The sequence below is a fragment of the Capra hircus genome, assembly GCF_001704415.2.
Source record: "Capra hircus breed San Clemente chromosome X unlocalized genomic scaffold, ASM170441v1, whole genome shotgun sequence".
In the NCBI taxonomy this organism is placed as follows: Eukaryota; Metazoa; Chordata; class Mammalia; order Artiodactyla; family Bovidae; genus Capra; species Capra hircus.
In genome coordinates, this window is record NW_017189517.1 from 42,353,696 (window position 1) to 42,378,378 (window position 24,683).

General features: G+C 36.7%; 1 protein-coding gene across 1 annotated transcript in view; it reads right to left on the bottom strand.

Annotated features, from left to right (window-relative positions):
- Positions 1 to 24,683, bottom strand: part of LOC102181478 (dynein light chain 1, cytoplasmic-like) — a 196,374-nt gene that overhangs the window by 50,939 nt on the left and 120,752 nt on the right. The gene's annotated exons all lie outside the window — the stretch shown is intronic.

Sequence of the window (24,683 nt, forward strand, 5' to 3'; positions counted from 1 at the left end):
TAATTGAGTTTTAAATGCTCTTAATATGTTCTAGACACTAGTCTTTTATCAGATATATATTTTGCATATATTTTCTCCTATTCTGTTGATTGTCTTTTCTCTTTCACCATGGCACATTTTAAGCACAGAATGTTAAAATTTTGATTAAAATTATTTAACATATTCTTTCTTTTGTCACTTGTATTGTACTGTTTTATCTTAATAAACCATTGCCTATTGCAAGGTCATAAAAACTTACCCTTATGTTTTTTCCTAAGAGTTTTATAGTTTTAGCTCTTACCTTTAGGTCTTTAATTCACTTTGAGTTAATTTTTTATATGGTGTGAGGTAGAAGTCCACCTTCATTCTTTTAAATGTAGATATCCTGCTTTTGTTGAAAAGCACTTTTTATTGAAAGGCATTTCTGTCTTCCATAAAATAGTCTTTGTACTCTGTCCAAAGCAATTGATGAAAATAAATTTAAGAGGTTATTTCTAGTCTCTCCATTCTATTCTATTTATCTATATTCTGACCCTAATAGAGTATCACACTGTCTTGATTACTGTTGTGATTTGGTAAGCTTTGAAATTTAAAATGTGACTCTTCCAAATTTGTTAATTTTTTAAGATTGTTTTTGACTATTTGGTCCTCCTTGCATTTCCATTCTAATTTTAGGATTAGGTTATAAATTTCTGTAAAAATCCTCCTGAAATTTTGATGACTCTATAGATCAATTTGGAGAATATTGTCATCTTAACAATATTAAAGCTTTCAGTCTGTGATCTTGGGATGTATTTTTATTTACTTTTATATTTAATATCTTTAAATGATGTATTATAATTTTCAATATATCAATCTTGAATATTTTTTGTTAAATTTATCCCTAAATATTTTATTCTTTTTGTTGCCACTTTAAGTGGATTTGCTTCTTAATTTAGTTTTTAGATTGTTCTTTCTTAGTGTAAAACAATTGATTTTTTAAATTGATGTTTTATCCTTCAGTCTAGTTCAACTAGTTTTTCATTCTAATAGTATTTTGTTTGTTTTGTTGTGTGTGAGTGTATTGTGTGTGTGTGTTTGTGTGTGTATCCATTTGTGTGCATGCATGCATTCTAAGTTGCTTCAGTCGTGTCCAACTCTTTGTGAGTCTATGGACTATAGCCTTCTAGGCTCTTCTGCCCACGGGATTCTCCTGGCAAGAATAATGGGGTGGGTTGCCATGCCCTACTCCAGGGGATCTTCTTGACCCACGGACTGAAACTGCATCTCCTGCAACTCTTGCATTGCAGGCAAATTCTTTACTGCTGAGCTTCTATGGAAGCCCATGGATCCCTTGAGATTTCTAAATATAAGATTAGGTCATCCTCAAATGGAGATCATTTTACTTTTCCTTTCTAATATGGATATTTTTCATTCCTTTATTTTGCCTAATCGCCCACTACAATGTTCAATAAAAATGGGAAGAGTAAATATTTTTGTCCTGTTCCTAGTATTAGGGGTAGTGCATTCAGCCTTTCATGGCTAAACATGATGTTAGTTGTGAACTTTTTTGTGGATTATATTTTTATCAGATTGAGCAGATTATCTTGCATTCTTCTTTTAGTGTTTTTATCATAAAAGTGTTTTGGATTTTGCCAAATTATTTGACTTTTCTACATTTTTAAGGTGATCATATGGCTTTTGTCCCTTTTTTATTAGTATGGTGTATTACACTGATAGATTTTCATGCATTGAACTAGTGTTACATTCCTGGGATAAATCCCACATGGTTATTGTGTATACATTTTGTTATATGTTGTTGAATTTGGTTTGCTAATATTTTGCTGAGGATTTTTTTGTGTGTATCTACACACCTGAGATATGTTGCTATATAGTGTTTTGTTATTATTTTTATGATGTCTTTGAATTGTTATTGGTAGCAGGGTAATATTGGTTTCATAGAATGAGTTGTGAATTGGCCCCTCCTCTTCTATGTTGTGGAAATGTTTGTAAAGTGCTGGTGTTAACTGTTCCTAATATTTGCTTAAATTCATCAATGAAGCAATTTAGGTCTCGGCTTTCCCTTGTGGGAAAGTTATTATCATTATTAATGCAACCACTTTACTTGTTATGGCTTCCCTGGTGGCTCAGCTGGTAAAGAATCTGCCTGCAATGTGAGAGACCTGGGTTCCATCCCTGGGTTGGGAAGTTTCCCTGGAGAAGGGAAAGGCTACTCACTCTAGTATTCTGGCCTGCAGAATACATGGACAGAGGAGCCTGGCAGGTTACACTCCATGGGGTAGCAAAGAGTAAGGCATGACTGAGCAACTTTCACTTTCACTTACTTGTTATAAGTTTACTTGATATTCTGTTTATTCTTGAGTAAGTTTTAGTAGCTTTTACCTTTGTAGGGATTTATCTATTTTGTTAAGGCTGTCTAGTTTATGGGCATACAGCTGTTCATCATTATAATCCCTTACAACCCTTAAAGTCAGTAGTAGATCTTTTATATTCCTGATTCTCATAATTCAAGTCTCTTCTTCTTTTTTGTTCCTTTTGTCAGTCTAGCTAAAGGTTTTTCAAGTTTGTTGTTCTTTGTATAGAAACAACTTTCACTTCATTATTTTTCTCTAATGTTTTGCTGTTCTCCATTTCACTTATTTCCTCTTTGAACTTTATTATTTACTTCTTTCTGTTGCCTTTGAATGTAGTTGTATCTTTATTTTCAGTTTATTAATGTGAAAATTTAATGTTATTTTTATTATGTATTTTTAAATATAGGCATTTACATATATAAATTTCCTCTAAGCAGTGATTCACTGCACACTATAAGTTTGAATATATTCTGTTTTTAGTTTTATTCATCTGAAAGTGTTTTCTAAATTACTTGATTTCTTCTAGGACCTAATGCTATTTAGGAATATGTTGCTTAATCCCCACAAAATTTAAAAATTTCCAAATTTTCTTCTGTTGCTTTACAATTTCACTCCATTGTAGTCTAAGAACATACTTTAAAAAATTATTTCAGTTCTGTTAATTTTTTTTTAATTTTTATTTTTACTTTATTTTACTTTACAGTACTATATTGTTAAATTTACTGAAAACTGCTTTATTGCTTTATATATGGTTTATCCTGAAGAATGTTACAAGTACATTTGAGAAGAATGTACACTCTTCTTTGTTGGGTAGAATGTTCTATTGATGTAAAATCTGGTGTTGAGCTAAGTAAACTTTAATTTTTATTTATAATACTTTTCAATTTTAAAATTTCTATTTGATCATTTTATATCTCTTATTGATATTGTTATTTGCTGAGACATCACTCTTATTCTGTAATTCTTTGTTCATGATTTCCATTAACTCTTTGAGCATATTTGCTTACTTACTTTGTCTCATAAGTCCAATGCCTTAGTGTCCCAGGGACAGTTCTATTACCTGCTTTTTTTAAAAAAAAATTATTTTAATTGGAGGGTAATTACTTTACAATATTGTGATGATGTTTGCCTTACATTGACATGTATCAGCTATGGGTGCACATGTGCCCCCCATCCTGAACCCGCTTCCCACCTCCCTCCCCATCCCATCCCTCTGGGTTGTCCCAGAGCACCAACTTTATTACCTGCTTTTAAAATCTGTGTCTGCATCATACTTTCCTGTTTCTGTTGGAAACTAGGCATTTAAAAATATATAATGTGGTAACTCTGGGAATCTCACCCCCACACCATAATTTATGTTGTTTTTATTTGTTGGCGGTGGTGGTCAGTTAGTTTGCTGCTACTAAGTCACTTCAGTCGTGTCCGACTCTGTACGACCCCATAGACGGCAGCCCACCAGGCTCCCCCATCCCTGGGATTCTCCAGACAAGAACACTGGAGTGGGTTGCCATTTCCTTCTCCAATGCATGAAAGTGAAAAGTGAAAGTGAAGTTGCTCAGTCGTGTCTGACCCTCAGCGACCCCATGGACTGCAGCCTTCCAGGAGCCTCTGTCCATGGGATTTTCCAGGCCAGAGTACTGGAGTGAGGTGCCATTGCCTTCTCTGGGTCAGTTAGTTTAGGTTCTTTTAAATTAATTATCCAAAGTCATCATTCTTTGTCATACATGACAATTAACATGTTTCTTTGGCAGAGACTTCTTTGTCAAGGGACTCTGGATGTGTTTTGTGGCATGCTTCCTCTTGCATAGAACATCAATGTCAGAGAGATTAGGACCTTTCCATGTCTTTCTGCACATAGTCTTGTGCATGCACATGATTTTCTAGATTCATAGACATATTAGTGACTTATTAAAGCCCCCAGTAATGCTTCATTTCCAGTTTTCCCCTTTTTTTTTTTTGAGGGGTCATACTTTTGTTACCTCCAACTTAATATATCGCCACTTCAGGCAGCTGCAATATTCAATTAATTGCTGCTGATTGTTTTTGACAAACACAGTGTGAGCTCTCAGTCTGAGCATGTAAAGATAAGCCTTGAGGATGAAGCTTTTCAGGCAGTCCCGAGACAGATCAAATTAAGAAAATCATTACAAGATAGGGCTTTTAGGAGCTCCAAACCAACTTTTCACCCTCCAGTTCTGTTAGGCTGTGAATTTCCATAACTTTGCTCATTGTGAGGCTGTCAGTTTTCAAGGTTACTTCAGAGCTGAAGAACATGGGAACTGAGCAGGTTGAAATAACATAAAATTCACACTCAGCCACTTTTCTTGACTAAATATTCAGATTTTTGCATTTTTAGTTAATTTCTATTGTTCTGAGAAAGTTGACATTTTTGCCAGTGTTCAGGTGCTTTTGCATATTTCCAGGAATTTCTTCACCATCACAAAATTGTTTCTTCAGGAAGGGTATCTCCTTTTTCTAGAACTCAGATAAAGTTTCTAAGGTGTCATGATGGCATAAAAATTACAGGCTTGGAAATCAGACATGCTGTAGGTTGAATCCTAGCTCAATTCTTTTGGTATGCCACTCTGAGAGTTTATCCATAGTGAGTTTTTTTTTTTTTCCCAAGTCTCTGATCCAGTATCAAGATGCCTGAAGTCATTTCTAGTTCAAAAGAGATAAGTACATTTTACATGTACATATTTGGGTGAACAGAAAGCACAACTCTTTCTGTTATGTATTCTCTTCTATTGCACAAATCATAGATTTAAATGGTAAATACTTTTAGCCTCAGAATCAATTTCTTTCTTGAGAGGGGGACAAGCTAATGAAGTGTGAACTGTTAGTAGATAAATTGTATCTTGCGTGGACAAGTTTGTGGTATTCCATGTTTCATGACAGTACTAAAATGAAGAAAGTACTTCATGGACTGTGAGTCATTAAGAGCATCAAACTGATGTAAGGCACAGTGAATTAAGACTATTACTGGGGATGAAGTTGTAAGGAAGAAGAATAATAATAGTGCCCCTGCTTGTTATCCCTCAGACTTTGGCATACCACAGTATACACTTCCAGTTTACAAATATAAATCCAAATGGGTTTGGTTTTTAGAGTACAGATCTGTATTACGAGGGTATTGAGGAGCATGCATGAGCAAATACTGGCCTACAGCCTCTCACATTGCTTGCCGAGAAATGACCATTTGAAATCACTTACAAGACATTGTTTAATGTCATTGTTTATACACACACACAGACACACACCCACACCCACACACACACACTGTCCCCCTAGTGAATGTGTGTGGCTTATGTGATCAGAATTTATTATTCATGTTTGTTATTTTGATCACTATTTATATTTATCCCAGAGGGGCTAAAATCAACTCAGATAACTCATTGGCTTCTTAGCAGATTAGTAGAAGAAACATTTGAAATTAATTTTTCCTGTCTCCTATTACTATGAATGAGGGAAAGTTGACTTTGACTCTTTTCATGATTTGCAGTAGATTGGGTCTCCAGAGTTTTGCCAATAATTTCATTAAACTTCAACTGGGGTGATTCTTTTTTTGCGAATTTCACTTAAAATTGATGTGTCAGGAGATTGTTCAGAAAACATAGATGAAATTCATTTTCAAAAAACTAAACAGATTATCCACAAGGATCCCACTATGGCAAAAGCTCTGGATAATGATCTTTATCTGGATGGTCTTAGAGCCAGGCCTATTTCTCTATAGTATCCTATGCCTTCAGGAAAATTCACTGGTGTTCTTAGAATTTTGTTACAGTCCCAAAGGGCATCCTGCTCCAAAACAATCATGGTAGCTGTAATTATGTTTCAAAGGCTTGGCTGTTTTCCTTAATTTTAGTTTTGATTCTTTTTTTTTCCCCCAAGTAAGTTGAACCATGTCTTTCATAATATTTTAACATTATTGTGAAACGTCAACAACATTTAACAGAGTAGACTTATAAAATATTTTGGTTAAACCAAAAAAGTTTATTCCTTCACTTCTTCAAACAACATGCAGCTAAATAGCTTTACTTTGAGAAATACAGGATACAGGGTGCCTGGTACAGGTTAAAACCTAATTGTTTTTACATTTGTGATGAGTAACTATTTTATATTGATCAATTCATGCTGTTGCATCTATTTCAAAAGTACATTAATGTGGTCTCAATTCTAATGAAAAATAAAATTAATGAGTGCTAGTGAGTTTCATTAGTAAACTATAAGTGTATAATGAACCAATATTAGAAATCTTTTAGAAAATCTTTCACCTGACTGTTTTTGCTGGTCCAAAGAATTTTTGTTTTCTCTCACTCTCTCCCCCTCTCTCTGTCACACACACACACACACATACACACACACACACACACACTGTCTCTCAATCCCTATATTTCTCATCATTGATTTGAAAATGAGTGATAATGTCCTTAGAATGATTTCCCCATATTTTTGATAGCTTTTCCCTTGTCCTAATTGATTTCATTTCAATCTGGCGTAATTATGTTAAAGTGTATGATGTTATAGTGTGATAATAAGCCAAGTTGGAAGACTGGGAGTGAGTTGACTGTTACATTCCAAGCTAGAACTACAGTAAGCTGTATCCTTTTCTGATTATTGCCCTATTTCTTGGAGTTAAATTATATGCCCTAGGTGCTTTGCTAAGTGATCTACAAAGATCAATCTGCTTTTGTAATAAACTTCTAAGAGCCCAGCCTCCTAGACTATGGAGATAGGGGCATTGGAGATAGGGGCATTGACTGTGAAGACAGGGGCATTGTCTTTGCCTTTTCTTTCTCCCAAAGCAGACCCGGAACTGCTATTTGAATGAATCAAGCAGATAATAATGGGAAATGCTTCCTGGTTTGGTAAATGGCAATGTAATTGCAGTTGACGCATCCTTGCCTTATCAGCCTAATTAAAAAAAAAAAAGTTTATTTCTGTGTATGGTGTTAGAAAGTGATCTAGTTTCATTCTTTTACAAATGGTTGACCAGTTTTCCCAGCACCACTTGTAAAAGAGACTGTCTTTTCTCCATTGTATATTCTTGTCTCCTTTGTCAAAGATAAGGTGCCCATATGTGTGTGGATTTATCTCTGGGCTTTCTATTTTGTTCCATTTATCTATATTTCTGTCTTTGTGCCAGTACCATACTGTCTTGATGACTGTGGCTTTGTAGTAGAGCCTGAAGTCAGGCAAGGTGATTCCTCCAGTTCCATTCTTCTTTCTCAAGATTGCTTTGGCTATTCGAGGTTTTTTGTATTTCCATACAAATCTTGAAATTATTTGTTCTAGTTCTGTGAAAAATATCGCTGGTAGCTTGATAGGGATTGCATTGAATTTGTAGATTACTTTGGGTAGTATACTCATTTTCACTATTTCGATTCTTCCGATCCATGAACATGGTATATTTCTCCATCTATTAGTGTCCTCTTTGATTTCTTTCATCAGTGTTTTATAGTTTTCTATATATAGGTCTTTAGTTTCTTTAGGTAGATATATTCCTAAGTATTTTATTCTTTTCGTTGCAATGGTGAATGGAATTGTTTCCTTAATTTCTGTTTCTACTTTCTCATTATTAGTGTATAGGAATGCAAGGGATTTCTGTGTGTTGATTTTATATCCTGCAACTTTACTATATTCTTTGATTAGTTCTAGTAATTTTCTGGTGGAGTCTTCAGGGTTTTCTATGTAGAGGATCATGTCATCTGCAAACAGTGAGAGTTTTACTTCTTCTTTTCCAATTTGGATTCCTTTTATTTCTTTTTCTGCTCTGATTGCTGTGGTCAAAACTTCCAGAAGTATGTTGAATAGTAGCAGTGAAAGTGGGCACCCTTGTCTTGTTCCTGACTTTAGGGGAAATGCTTTCAATTTATCAACATTGAGGATAATGTTGGCTGTGGGCTTGTCATATATAGCTTTTATTATGTTGAGGTATGTTCCTTCTATTCCTGCTTTCTGGAGAGTTTTTATCATAAATGGATGTTGAATTTTGTCAAAGGCCTTCTCTGCATCTATTGAGATAATCATATGGCTTTTATTTTTCAATTTGTTAATGTGGTGAATTACATTGATTGATTTGCGGATACTGAAGAATCCTTGCATCCCTGGGATAAAGCCCACTTGGTCATGGTGTATGATCTTTTTAATGTGTTGTTGGATTCTGATTGCTAGAATTTTGTTGAGGATTTTTGCATCTATGTTCATCAGTGATATTGGCCTGTAGTTTTCTTTTTTTGTAGTATCTTTGTCAGGTTTTGGTATTAGGGTGATGGTGGCCTCATAGAATGAGTTTGGAAGTTTACCTGCCTCTGCAATTTTCTGGAAGAGTTTGAGTAGGATAGGTGTTAGCTCTTCTCTAAATTTTTGGTAGAATTCAGCTGTGAAGCCATCTGGACCTGGCCTTTTGTTTGCTGGAAGATTTCTGATTACAGTTTCAGTTTCCATGCTTGATATGGGTCTGTTAAGATTTTCTATTTCTTCCTGGTTCAATTTTGGAAAGTTGTACTTTTCTAAGAATTTGTCCGTTTCTTCCACATTGTCCATTTTATTGGCATATAATTGCTAATAGTAGTCTCTTATGAGCCTTTGTATTTCTGTGTTGTCTGTTGTGATTTCTCCATTTTCATTTTTAATTTTATTGATTTGATTTTTCTCTCTTTGTTTCTTGATGAGTCTGGCTAATGATTTGTCAATTTTACTTATCCTTTCAAAGAACCAGCTTTTGGCTTTGTTGATTTTTGCTATGGTCTCTTTTGTTTCTTTTGCATTTATTTCTGCCCTAATTTTTAAGATTTCTTTCCTTCTACTAACTCTAAGATCTAAATGTAAGACCAGAAACTATAAAACTGCTAGAGGAGAACATAGGCAAAACACTCTCAGACATAAATCACAACAGGATCCTCTATGATCCACCCCCCAGAATTCTGGAAATAAAAGCAAAAATAAACAAATGGGATCTAATTAAAATTAAAAGCTTCTGCACAACAAAGGAAAATATAAGCAAGGTGAAAAGGCAGCCTTCTGAATGGGAGAAAATAATAGCAAATGAAGCAACTGACAAACAGCTAATCTCAAAAATATACAAGCAACTTATGCAGCTCAATTCCAGAAAAATAAACGACCCAATCAAAAATTGGGCCAAAGAACTAAATAGACATTTCTCCAAAGAAGACATACGGATGGCTAACAAACACATGAAAAGATGCTCAACATCACTCATTATCAGAGAAATGCAAATCAAAACCACAATGAGGTACCATTTCACACCAGTCAGAATGGCTGTGATCCAAAAGTCTGCAAGCAATAAATGCTGGAGAGGGTGTGGAGAAAAGGGAACCCTCCTACACTGTTGGTGGGAATGCAAACTAGTACAGCCACTATGGAGAACAGTGTGGAGATTCCTTAAAAATTTGCAAATAGAACTGCCATATGACCCAGCAATCCCACTGCTGGGCATACACACCGAGGAAGCCAGAATTGAAAAAGACACGTGTACCCCAATGTTCATCACAGCACTGTTTATAATAGCCAGGACATGGAAACAACCTAGATGTCCATCAGCAGATGAATGGATAAGAAAGCTGTGGTACATATACACAATGGAATATTACTCAGCCATTAAAAAGAATGCAAGACAGGAAAAAAGACACAGATGTGTATAACGGACTTTTGGACTCAGAGGGAGAGGGAGAGGGTGGGATGATTTGGGAGACTGGCATTGAAACATGTATACTGTCATGTAAGAATCAAATCACCAGTCTATGTCCAATGCAGGATACAGCATGCTTGGGGCTTGTGCACGGGGATGACCCAGAGGGATGTTGTGGGGAGGGAGGTGGGAGGGGGATTCATGTTTGGGATGGCATGTACACCCGTGTGGATTCATGTCAATGTATGGCAAAACCAATACAGCATTTTAAAGTAAAATAAAGTAAAAATAAAAATGAAAATAAATAAATAAATAAAATAAATACTTCTGAAAAACAAACAAACAAAAAAAGAATACATTTGAATCAGTTCTAATGAGGTGGATGAAACTGGAGCCGATTATACAGAGTGAAGTAAGCCAGAAAGCAAAACACCAATACAGTATACTAACACATTTATATGGAATTTAGAAAGATGGCAATGATGACCCTGTATGCAAGACAGCAAAAGAGACACAGATGTATAGAACGGACTTTTGGACTCAGAGGGAGAGGGAGAGGGTGGGATGATTTGGGAGAATGGCGTTGAAACATGTATACTATCATGTAAGAATCAAATCACCAGTCTATGTCCGATGCAGGATACAGCATGCTTGGGGCTGGTGCACGGGGATGACCCAGAGGGATGTTGTGGGGAGGGAGGTGGGAGGGGGGTTCATGTTTGGGATCGCATGTACACCCGCGTGGATTCATGTTAATGTATGGCAAAACCAATACAGTATTGTAAAGCAAAATAAAGTAAAAATAAAAATAAAAATAATTTAAAAAAGTAATTCTATTCTTATCTTTTTTTTATCAGCATAGCCACAATTATTCTGTGCCATCTGTCTCACAGAGAAAGAGGATTCTAATAATTGCCATGGAGACTTTGAGTTTAAATGCATCTGGCTAAACAGAACGTGGGCTTTCCAGGTGGAGGTAGTAGTAAAGAACCTGCTTGCTAATGAAGGAGGCACAAGAGACACGGGTTCGATCTCTGGGTTGTGAAGATCCCCTGGAAGATGGCACAGCAACCCACTCCAATGTTCCTGCTTGGTGAATCCCAAGGACAGAGGAATCTGACAGGCTACAGTCCATAGGGTCACAAAGAGTTTGATACAACTGAAGTGACTTAGCATGCACATAAGCAGAACTTAAGATGATGCTCACAATTCCTACTAAAATAAAACTAATAGGAGCTCAAGAAATTTTGGAAAACTAAGACTGATAAATGGTTGCTGGAACTAAAGTGAAATTCTAGTAAGTTTAAGAACAGTGAAGCTGGTTTTCAGGCTGAAAGTTCCTGAACCACCAGTCTTAGTCACACAGATAAAAGCAGGAAGACATTTTTTCTCTGCCTTTACTGCCTGACACAGTGATCCAGGGTTTGCACCAATTAGATAAGTGGAAAATTGCCCTGCTGCCTTTAAAAAGTAAAAGATTGATTTGTAAAATGCTTATTATAATGTTCAAATAATGCGGAACAAATAAGAAAGCCGAGAATAATCACAAATCTCAACTCCAGTTATAAACACCTTATAAGCATCTTCCTATGCAAATATATACACAGAACATTAATAGACAATTTTGCTTAAATGATATTATGCTAAATATTTTTTATAACATTGTTTTTTCCACTCATTATAATGTTGTAGACTAGATACATTTTTATGTCAACAGCATCTATATCAACACTTTAATTACTAATAGAGTTGGATAAGCCCACAACCAAGGTAGGAGAAACCCAAGTAAGATGGTAGGTATTGAAAGGAGGCATCAGAGGGCAGACACACTGAAACCATACTCACAGAAAACTAGTCAATCAAATCACACTATGATCACAGCCTTGTCTAACTCAATGAAACTAAGCCATGCCCTGTGGGGCCACCGAAGACGGGCGGGTCATGGTGGAGAGGTCTGAAAGAATGTGGTCCACTGGGGAAGGGAATGGCAAGCCACTTCAATATTCTTTCCTTGAAAACACCATGAACAGTATGAAAAGGCAAAATAATAGGGTACTGAAAGAGGAACTCCCCAGGTCATTATGTGCCCAATATGCTGCTAGAGATCAGTGGAGAAATAAATCCAGAAAGAAAAAAGGGATGGAGCCAAAGCAAAAACAATACCCAGTTGTGGATGTGACTGGTGAGAGAAGCAAGGTCAGATGCTGTAGAGAACAATATTGCATAGGAACCTGGAATGTCAGGTCCACAAATCAAGGCAAATTGGAAGTGGTCAAACAAGAGATGGCAAGAGTGAACGTTGACATTCTAAGTATCAGCGAACTAAAATGGACGGGAAAGGGTGAATTTAACTCAGATGACCATTATATCTACTACTGCGAGCAGGAATCCCTCAGAAGAAATGGAGTAGCCATCATGGTCAACAAAAGATTCTGAAATGCAGTACTTGGGTGCAGTCTCAAAAATGACAGAATGATCTCTGTTCATCTCCAAGGCAAACCATTCAATATCACGGTAATCCAAGTCTATGCCCCAACCAGTAACGCTGAATAAGCTGAAGTTGAATGCTTTTATGAAGACCTACAAGACCTTTTAGAACTAACACCGAAAAAAGATGTCCTTTTCATTATGCTGCTGCTGCTAAGTCGCTTCAGTCATGTCCAACTCTTAGTGACCCCATGGACTGCAGTCTACCAGGCTTCTCTGCCCATAGAATTTTCCAGGCAAGAGTACTGGAGTTTCATTATAGGGGACTGGAATGCAAAAGCAGGAAGTCAAGAAACACCTGGAGTAACAGGCAAATTTGGCCTTGGAATGCGGAATGAAGCAGGGCAAAGGCTAATATACAACACAAGAGAAGACTCTACATATGGGCATCACCAGATGGTCAACACCGAAATCAGATTGATTATATTCTTTGCAGCCAAAGATGGAGAAGCTCCATACAGTCAGAAAAAAACAAGACCGGGAGCTGACTGTGACTCAGATCATGAACTCCTTATTGCCAAATTCAGACTTAAGTTGAAGAAAGTAGAGAAAACCACTAGACCATTCAGGTGTGACGCAACAAAATCCCTTATGATTATAAAGTGGAAGAAAGAAATTGATTTAAGGGACTAGATCTGATAGAGTGCCTGATGAACTATGGACGGAGGTTCATGACATTGTACAGGAGACAGGGATCAAGACCATCCCCATGGAAAAGAAATGCAAAAAAGCAAAATGGCTGTCTGGGGAGACCTTACAAACAGCTGTGAAAAGAAGAGAAGTGAAAAGCAAAGGAGAAAAGGAAAGATATAAGCATCTGAATGCAGAGTTCAAATAAATAGCAAGAAGAGATAAGAAAGGCTTCTTCAGCAATCAATGCAAAGAAATAGAGGAAAATAACAGAATGGGAAAGACCAGAGATCTCTTCAAGAAAATTAGAGATATCAAGGGAACATTTCATGCAAAGATGGGCTCGATAAAGGACAGAAATGATATGGACCTAAAAGAAGTAGAAGACATTAAGAAGTGGTGGCAAGAATACATAGAACTGTACAAAAAAGACGAAGATAATCACGATGGTATAATCACTCACCTAGAGCCAGACATCCTGGAATGTGAAGTCAAGTGGGCCTTAGAAAGCATCACTGTGAACAAAGCTAGTAGAGGTGATGAAATTCCAGTGGAGCTATTTCAAATCCTGAAGGATGATGCTGTGAAAGTACTGCACTCAATATGCCAGCAAATTTGGAAAACTCAGCAGTGGCCACAGGACTGGAAAAGGTCAGTTTTCATTCCAATTCCAAAGAAAGGCAATGCCAACAAATGCTCAAACTACCACAATCGCATTCATCTCACACGCTAGTAAAGTGATGCTCAAAATTCTCCAAGTCAGACTTCAGCAATACATGAACTGTGAACTTCCAGATGTTCTAGTTGGTTTTAGAAAAAGCAGAGGAACCCGAGATCAAATTGCCAACATCTGCTGGATCATGGAAAAAGCAAGAGTTCCTAAAAAACATCTCTTTCTGCTTTAGTGAGTATGCCAAAGCCTTTGACTGTGTGAATCACAATAAACTGTGGAAAATTCTGAGAGAGATGGGAATACCAGACCACCAGTCCTGCCTCTTGAGAAACCTATATGCAGGCCAGGAAGCAGCAGTTAGAACTGGACATGGAAGAACAGACTGGTTCCAAATAGGAAAAGGAGTACATCAAGGCTGTATATTCTCACCCTGATTATTTAACTTCTATGCAGAGTACATCATGAGAAACGCTGGACTGGAAGAAACACAAGCTGGAATCAAGATTACCAGGAGAAATATCAATCACCTCAGATATGCAAATGACACCACTCTTATGGCAGAAAGTGAAGATGAACTAAAAAGCCTCTTGATGAAAGTGAAAGAGGAGAGTGAAAAAGTTGGCTTAAACCTCAACGTTCAGAAAACGAAGATCATGCCATCTGGTCCCATCACTTCATGGGAAATAGATGGCGAAACAGTGGAAACAGTGTCAGACTTTATTTTTGGGGGCTCCAGAATCACTGCAGGCATGAAATTAAAAGACGCTTACTCCTTGGAAGAAAAGTTATGACCAACCTAGATGGCATATTCAAAAGCAGAGACATTAATTTGCCAACAAAAGTCCGTCTAGTCAAGGCTATGGTTTTTCCTGTGATCATGTATGGATGTGAGAGTTGGACTGTGAAGAAAGCTGTGCCCCGAAGAATTGATGCTTTTGAACTGTGGTGTTGAAGAAGACCCTTGAGAGTCCTTTGGACTGCAAGGAGATCCAACCAGTCCATTCTAAAGGAGATCAGCCTTGGAATTTCTCTGGAAGGAATGATGCTAAAGCTGAAACTCCAGTACTTTGGCCACCTCATGCGAAGAGCTGACACATTGGAAAAGTCTCTGATGCTGGGAGGATTGAGGGCAGGAGGAAAAGGGGACGACAGAGGATGAGATAGCTGGATGGCATCACCAACTCGATGAACCTGAGTTTGAGTAAACTCCGGGAAATGGTGATGGACAAGGTGACCTGGTGTTCTGTGATTTCGTGGGGTGGCAAAGAGTCGGACATGACTGAGCGACTGAACTGAACTGAACTGAACTGAAGCCTTATCTATGTCAACCATCGTCTCCCTAGTATTTTCTGTCCCCTGTTCCCTCTTGCCTTCCTCCTATGTCCCAGATTTCTGCTTTTCGTCTCTTTTCCTTTTTTTCCTCCCTCCTTCCCTTGTTTTTCCTTCCTCTCCCCTTTGTTCCTTCCTTCCTTCTTTCTTTCGTTTCTCTCTCTCTTTCTCTTCAATGAGATTTGACTCTTAGAGCTAACCAGTCTTATCATGGCCAACTCTGGCTTATTTCTTCTCATACATCAAATGGTAGATACTGGGTGGTACTGAGTTCTGATATTAAGTAATGTAGCGACCGTGTAGAAGAGGGAAAATTACAACTGTTTTTTTCAGTAAAATCATGATTTTAGTTTTAACAGATTTTTTTAGCTGTTAAAAGAACCTTACTGCTTCCAGATGTGGTAGATAATTCAGTTAGCTTTGTGGTGTTTTATTGGCTTTTAAATAATTTTTAAACTTTTTAAGATATATTTCCATTGAATTATTTGGAAAGAAAATAAAGCATGAATATAAAAAATAATAGTGCTAAGTCTAAAATTTCACTTCAATATCTGAATTTAGAGGAAAAGATTTTTCCCTTGGTTCTTATTGGCTTGGTGAATGAAATTGGGATATATAAACATAAATAGAGAGCAAGTAGATAATGGACATAAGTATAGTAGACCTAGTGTTGGGGAAACAACAGAATGCTGGAAATTGCAGAAAGCTTCAAAATATATGTCTATCTAAAGAGAGTCACTGTTGTTCCTCCCTAGATATCCCTACATGGAAATTTGTATCCACTGTTGCTAGATTTTCTTATTTTCAAGAAGTTAGAAATACAGATTCTCCTGTGTACTCTTTGATTTGCAAATGTTGGCAAACAAAATGTCACATCAAAGTAGGTGTATGTTAAGGGTGGTGTCTGTGGAAATTTTGCTACCTAAGTCCTTTAAATTTGTAACATCTATATAGTTATTTTGTCCATAGTGTGTGAAATTTAATTTTTGTACAGCTTTTAAAATTTGCCATTGTAAAGTTATTTTTATTATTCAAAGACCATTGCTTGAATGCACTAGGTATTTTGGTGAGAATATAAAAGAAGAAGAGACAGAAGGAAAGTAACTATGGATAATACAGATTGCTAACGTTATCTCATTTTTCTGCAAGCCAATTGTGGGAAATAAATGATATTAATTGTATTTTACAGATTGAAAAAAACCCTGAAGTTTACTACTAAGTCACTTCAGTCGTGTCTGACTCTGTGTGACCCCATAGACGGCAGCCCGCCAGGCTCCCCCGTCCCTGGGATTCTCCAGGCAAGAACACTGGAGTGGGCTGCCATTGCCTTCTCCAGTTTTCCTTTAAAATTGGAGGAAGTTACAGTACAGTACACACAGACAAAGTCGTATCCGACTCTTTGTGACCCCATGGACTGTAGCCCTCCAGGCTCCTCTGTCCATGGAATTCTCTAGGCAAGAATACTGGAGTAGGTTGCTGTTCCCTGAAGTTTGGAGGGTTTAAATAATCTGTCAATATCACACAGCTAGGAAGGGGTAAATCTAGGATACAAATCCAATCCAGGTGTGTACTTGGGTCCAAAGCCATCTAAATATTTTTGTTATAAAAATAATGCAAGTTTTCTGTAGAGAGTTTGCAAAATAAAAGAAACTGTAGAAAACTACCTTACATGAAGTAAGCCAGAAAGAGACATAGCAATACAGTATATTAATGCATATATATGGAAATTAGAACGACAATCCTATATACAAGACAGCAAAAGAGACACAGATGTAAAGAACAGGCTTTTGAACTATGTGGGAAAAAGTGAGGGTGGGATGATATAAGAGAATAGCATTGAAATATGTATAGTACCATACGTAAAATACATGACCAGTGCAAGTTTGATGCATGAAGCAGAGCACTCAAAGTTGGTGCTCTGAGACAACCCAGAGGGCTGGAATGGGGAGGGAGGTGGGGAGGGTTCAGGATGATGGAACATGTGTACACTCATGGCTGATACATGTCGATGTATGGTAAACACCACCAAAATATTGTAATTAGCCTCCAATTAAAATAAATACATTAATTAGAAAAAGAAAAGTACCTTACAGAGTTAACTTATCATACACAGATAATTACTGTTAATATTTTAATGTACATATTTACACCTAGTCTTACCCATGCACAAACATATATCAAACTCAGTATCACACTGCTTATGTAACTGTATCTTGATTATTTTCTTTAACATCATATAAAAACATATTTCACTACCAATCCTTTAAAAATAAAATATATTAGTGACTGGATAATAATCATTTAAATAGATATGCCATTGTTTATTTAATTAAATGTTTAATTGTCTCCAGTTTTTCTCTATTATAAATAATGCCTTAAAAACATTTTATTACACATTTTTATTTCTGTTTTTTTCATATAATGTTTCTAAGAATAAAATTAGTAGGGCAAAGGATCCAAACAGTTTTAAGGCTTTTAACACCATATGCTTAACTTTCACAAATTTTTTATCAATTTATATTCCCATCTTTATGTCTGTTTTCTTATCTCTTTGCCAGCCTTAACTATTTTTATTGTTGCTGTTCTAATTTATGTATATATGTATTTTTAATGGAAGGATAATTGCTTTACAATATTGTGTTGGTTTCCACCATACATTGGCATGAATCAGTCATAGGTATACATATATCCCCTCTTTCTTATTGTTATTGTCATAGTTTTTCTTCTAACTACAAACTGTCACACAATCAGTGATGGGTAATTTGGGGGAAAGAGCTCAAAAAAAAATGAGATAATTTCACCAACCATAAATGATCTTTGCAAATATTTTGGGATATTTTTTCTGGATATGTATTTGTCCCTATTTTGTCCTTATCAGCTGTGATTTCACACCTAATTTCACAAATACTTTTATTAGCATCTATCTAAATTAGTTATCATTTTTATCTTCCAAATTATTAAATCTTAACTATTATCATAAAACATCACTTGTAAACATGATAGACAATAATGTTATTTTTCTTCTGTGCATAATCTTTCCATTATTTCTGCCCTCAGAATTTCTTATAATGATGAATCAGTTCATCTTTTCTATGTTATTATTTTCTTTTTTTATATTTTCATTTTATGTTATAGTGGATTAACAGGCTTCCCAGGTGGTGGTAGAGTTGAAAAATCCACCTGCCAATTCAGATAGATATAAAAGACATGGATTCGATCCCTGGGTCTGGAAGATCCCCTGGAGGAGGGCATGGCAACCCACTCCAGTATTCTTGCTTGGAGAATCCTATGGACAGAGTAGCCTGGCGGGCTACAGTCCATAGGATCGCAAAGAGTCAGATACAACTGAAGCAGCTTAGCATGCATGTACACATAGTAGATTAACAATGCTCTGTTAGTTTCAGGTGTACAGCAAAGTAATGCAATTATACATGTATCTATTCTGTTTCAAACCTTTTCCTATTTAGGTTATTACATACTGAGAAGCATTCCCTGTGCTGCACAGTACGTCCTTGTTGGTTATTTATTTCAAATATAATAGTGTGTACATGTCAATCCCAAACTCCCAATCTATATTTCCTTCCCACCCTTCCTCCTTGGTAAACATTAGTTTCTTCTCTAAGTCTATGAGTCTCTGTTTTGTAAATATGTTTGTTTGTATCATTTTTTTTTAGATTCTACATACAAGTGATATCATATAATATTTGTCTTTCCCTGTCTAAATTATGATAATCTCCAGTCCATTCATGTTATTACAAATGACATTATTTTATTTTTTAATGGCTAAGTAATGTTCCATTGTGTATGCACTGTGCTGAGCTTTGTTACTCAGTCATGTCCAGCTCTTTGTGAACCCATGGACTGTAGCCCACCAGGCTCCTCTGTCCATGCGGATTCTCCAGGCAGTAATTCTGGAATGGTTTGCTATGCCCTCCTCTAGGAGATCTTCCCAACCCACGGATTGAACCCAGGACTCCCACACTGCAGGTGGATTCTTTACCATGTGACTTACCAAGGAAGCCCAAGAATACTGGAATGTGTAGCCTATCCTTTCTCCAGGGGATCTTCCAAACCCAGGAATCAAACTGGGGTTTCTTACATTGCAGGCAGATTCTGTACCAGCTGAGCTACCAGGGACGCCTATATATAAGCCACATCTTCTTTATTCTTTCATCTGTTGATGGACACTTAGGTTTCTTCCACCTCTTGAATATTGTAAATGGCACTGTAATTAGCATAGGGGTGCATGTTTCCTTTCAAACCCTGTTTTCTCTGGATATTATGCCCCTGTGGGATTGCTGGATCATATTGTAGCTCTATTTTTAGTTTCTTAAGGAACCTCCATTCTGTTCTCCACAGTGGCTGTACCACTTTACATTCCCACCAATAGTGTAGGAGGGTTCCACACCCTCTCCATCATTTATTGTTTGTAGACATTTTGAAGATGGCCATTTTGAGTGATATGAGATGATAGCTCATTGTAGTTTCAATTTACATTTCTCTAATACTAAGTGATGTTGAGCATCTTTTCGTGTGCTTTTTAACTGTCTATACACATTCTTTGAAGAAATGTCTATTTAGGTCTTCTGCCCAGTTTTGGATTGGGTTGTTCGCTTCTTCTTTTAAAATTAGTTTTTATTGAAGTATAGTTGCTTTACAATACCGTGTTAGTTTCCGCTCTACAGAAAAGTGAATAAGCTATACATATACATATACCCCTTCTTCCTTGGATTCCCTTCCCATTTAGGTCACCACAGTGCACTGAGTAGAGCTCCCTGTGCTGTGCAGTCGGTTCTCATTAGGTATCTATTTTATACACGCACACATGTGTATGTGCTAAATGGCTTCAATTGTGTCTGACTCTTTGAAGTCTATGAAGTGTAGCCCACAAGGCTCCTCTGTCCAAGGGATTCTCCAGGCAAGGATACTAGAGTGGGTTGCCATGCTGTGTTCCAGGGGATCACCCTGACCCAGGGATCGATTCCGCATCTCTACATCTTCTGCAATGGCAGGCAGGTTCTTATCCACTTGTGCCACCTGGGATGTCCCATTTTACACACAGTGTATATATGTCAATCCCCATCTGCTAATTCATCCTATTCCTTCACCCTGAGAAGAATTAATATTTGTAGTGTATCCAAAGATTGGGCTCTGCTAAAGGAATGTTTGAACTTTCATTGCACAAAGAGATCATGGTGATTTGTGGCATGTGTTCACATCTGTGTTCATATGTGTAAACTACGTATGTGTGTGTGTGTGTGTGTGTGTGTGTGTGTGTTTGTTTGCATTGGGTAATTATGACATAGTGATCCTATGGATCACCATGACTTCACTTCAGCAGAGTTATTATGGAAACTCTCTAATTCATAATTGGGGATCCTTCTATATGCCATCCTTTAACAAGAAGAAAACATTGCCTTTTTCTATCAGCCTATTTCTCCACACTAGGAACAATCTGTATCTGAAGAGGAATTTAGGAACTTAAGATACTAACAAGCTCAATGTGCAGATTAGGGTAAGGGGAACTGCAGTGACAGTGTGTCCACCAGAGTTAGAAAAATAAAATGAAAAGGGACAAATCTTTAAGTGGTGTTTTATCTGTGCTTATTGGACAATGGCTGTGCAACCTGATAGATGAATTTGAACGTTGTACTTCCATGGATTCACTTAGGAAATGCAGTGCCTTTCTTAGAATCTAGAAGCCTAGATACTATTCCTAAGTGTTAGGAAGTGTTCTGTTGTTGAGAAGATGGCTCGTGTTAATTGCTTTAGACAATAATAGCCTTAGTGTGATATTTTTGGCTTTAACAATAAACCACATATCCCAATCAAACTCCATTTACCTGATTGTTATTTTATAGGAAATCAAAAAATTGGACAAAGCAAGCAGAACATGAAATGATTTTGCTCAGGGAGGTCAGACCTGAATGGCCCTGTATGTGTGTGTGGCAATGTGTTTAATAAGTCTCTCACACCTTCAGCATGTTTAATGTTTTTGCTCTGCTTTGGCTTTCAAATCTCTAGCTCTTGTGTTAATTTCACAAAGGCTTTCTGATAATTCTTTTCCAACAGTTCATGTCCAAGTAAATTTATCTCTTTTTTATTTCAGCTGGTTGGGGGCAGCAGTGAAGTGAATTTTTTTTTTCCAGGATAGGGACACTCAGTAACTCCAGAAAGGAAGCAGGCATTCAGGGACCGTTGGTTTGAAAAGAAGTATGTTTTTCCTGTAGATTTGTAGCCAGGGCAGTCAATTTGGGACTGATATTATACGGAATTGAAAAGAGACTTATTTTTACATTACTGAAGTGTCTTTTTCCCCTATGGATAGGTCAAAAGGAAATGGGAGTTGTAGCATTGCTACATATACTCAAACAATCTGCCTTTAGCTAGGGGTGTGACTATGTGCCTAGCAAAGGCTGAAGAATACCTTCTGCTTATTTTGATCTACTTAAAGAAATTGCTTTGTGTTGCCAGAGAATAGCTAACCCCATCATCCTTATCACATTTTATCTTTAAAATTCCTTGCAGTAAATGTTCAGTTAATGCTGCTTTTTCCTCACATCAAAAATAAAAAAAAGGAAGCTTTATGAAATAATAATGCTTATACTCAGCTGAACATAAGGGTTTGTCCTTAATATCTTAATCAATAGTTAGAGTGAGGAAGGTCAGATCATCTCTAAACTGAAGCTGGAATAGGCTGTTCACCACAGAAAAAAAGTATAGCAAAGAACGCTGAAAGCTTATCTTGCAGCTCCAGGTCTGCATCTCACATGCAAGATTTCAATAGCCAGTTTTTGATGTTATCCTTCACATCTTGACTGAAGGTCTTCAGAACTTGCATAGCCTACCTATAGATTCCTCTAAATCCTTGTTAATGTTTCCATTTCAATTATTCTGGTCAAATCTGTGAATGTTTGAACTATGTCCCTGTAAAAAAACTAGGTATCAGTGTTTAAAAATCACTATGACATTTATTAGTGTATTCGTGCAATCAGGCATTCTTTTAACAAATGTTTTTTGAGCACCTGTTATGTTCCAGTCACTAGAATAGATACTGGGTATACAAATCAACTTAACAGTCCAGGTTAATAGAAGTCCCCTGGGCAACTTAACTTCCATGCAAAAATCAATCAGTCTCAATATATTTTTACCATTTTAAATTGACCTAGAAGGCTAAACTCAGGTTCTCTCCTCATCTTAAACATATTTATTCCTTTCTTTTCTTTATTTTGAGATGTTTGGATTTGAGTTTAAATTTAGTTATGATATCTATTAGCCGTGTGATCTTGAATATATCATTTAACCTTCTTTATTTTCTTATTTATTTTCATTATCTACATTTTCCTATCTATAAAACATGGATAATAATAGTACTTGCTTTATGGGATTGTTGTGAAGGTTAACTTTACATCTGGCATACAATTACAAGTTAATCAATATTAGATTATACTAGTTTTTTTACTTTGAAATAAAATCTTTTTCTTCTCTATTATCTGTGGAAAGTGTGGAAAGGGAAAAAAGAGCACATTTGGAAACTTGTGAATTCTTGTCTCTTCTCCTTTTAAGAAAGTCAAAGACAATGTACATCAGCATTGAGGCCAGTAAAAATTCTGTTTATTTATTTTTAATTGGAGGATAATTGCTTTGCACTGTTGCATTGGTTTTGGTCGTACAACAGGGTGAATCAGCCATAAGTAGACATCAGTTCAGTTCAGTCGCTCAGTCGTGTCCGACTCTTTGTGACCCCATGAATCGCAGCAGGCCAGGCCTCCCTGTCCATCACCATCTCCCGGAATTCACCCAGACTCACGTCCATCGAGTCCGTGATGCCATCCAGCCATCTCATCCTCGTCGTCCCCTTCTCCTCCTGCCCCCAATCCCTCCCAGAATCAGAGTCTTTTCCAATGAGTCAACTCTTCGCATGAGGTGGCCAAAGTACTGGAGTTTCAGCTTTAGCATCATTCCTTCCAAAGAAATCCCAGGGATATATATATATATATATATACACACACACATACCCTCTTTTTTGAGCCTCGCTTCCACCCCACACCATTCCACCCCATAGGTTGTCACAGAATGCCAGATTGAGTTCCCTGTGTTATCTACTTTAAAATAAGTAAGCCTATGTCATCTAGTTCAATAACAGACCCACTCAGGTTTGCTTAGAGGTTCAGTACTTGTTATGTTTTTACTCTTGGTATGCTGAAGCCAATTTCATAATGATTTCTATTTCAAAACCAGGTGGCTTGATCAATTTACTTAATTTTCACTAGTGCAAAACTTACATGTACCCTATAAGCCCTGAGATGTCCATGGGTAATATGTTTTGTTAAGATGAGAGCTGCTAGAACTTTGAAAATAGTTTTCTTTCTCTTTCCTCTCGCAAAAGGATTTTTCCCTTAACCAGATAACTTTGTGAACCATGATATCTAGGGATAAAAAAGTAGACTATTATTATTTCATTTTAAAAGAAGATATACTTGCCATTATTTCATATTGAAGCAATGACATTTGGCTGATGTCAACATAATTATCTAGGTAGCAATCTTCCCACTCCTTATTAACTGTATCACAAGTATTCCCACAAGCCACTATCGAGTAGAGTCATCTATGGAATATCAATGTGGGATTGGTTCCAGGACACATTCTCCCTCCTCTGGATACCCAAATCCAAGATGCACAGGTCACATATATTAAATGGAGAAGAACAGTCAGCCCTCCATATCTGAAGAGTCTGCATTCTCAGATACTGCAGGTCTACTGTTATGGAAAATAATAGGTATTTTGAATGAAGTTGTTGGTTTTATATGAATGAATGGCTATTAGATGGTAATTTCCCCTAAAAATCAACACGTCCTCAGAGCTGATATATGACCTTGATGTCTTAAGATATTAATGAGCTCCCTGAAGGTAGTAGTGGTAACAAAAATTATGTATTTTTTTTTGTTTTGAAAATTTTACCATAAGATTCAACAATCACTCATGCACAATGTTCAATGTAATCTCTTTGGTTCACTCTAAGTAATTATTCTTGTATAGCTGGCTTTAGGTACATGTGAACACATATGCATGGCTGTTATTGTCTGTATTCAGAAACTGGGCTACTTGAACACTGGTATGTCTTACCTGCAAATGAAGCCAGGGGCTTTATCCTAATATAAGGAAAAATCAAAGACTATTTAAAGCTTTCAGCACAGTTGGTTCTAATTTCTGATAAGAAGACCAAACAAGCTCTTACTTAAGAGAAAATTATCTGCTGTTCTTGGCTTCTCTAGTTAACTTGGGAGAGTTCTCAAATCTTAGTTATCTCAGGTACCATTTTATGTGTTTCATTGTATTGTCCACCATTCTTGATAACTTCAACTTTGCATCATTAGTAGGTCCCTTTAATAAATGTTGACATTTAAGTTGCTATTGGGTTAATAATTTCCCGTATTTCAGCAGGAATTTCTTAAAATAGGCTAGTTTCCACATAGGGGCTATGGGTAGTCACTACAGATGTGAACGTCAACTTTGCAACTGATGACTCTAATATTTTTTTCCTGGTCCTTACATATTATTCTTATATGTGTGTGTGTGA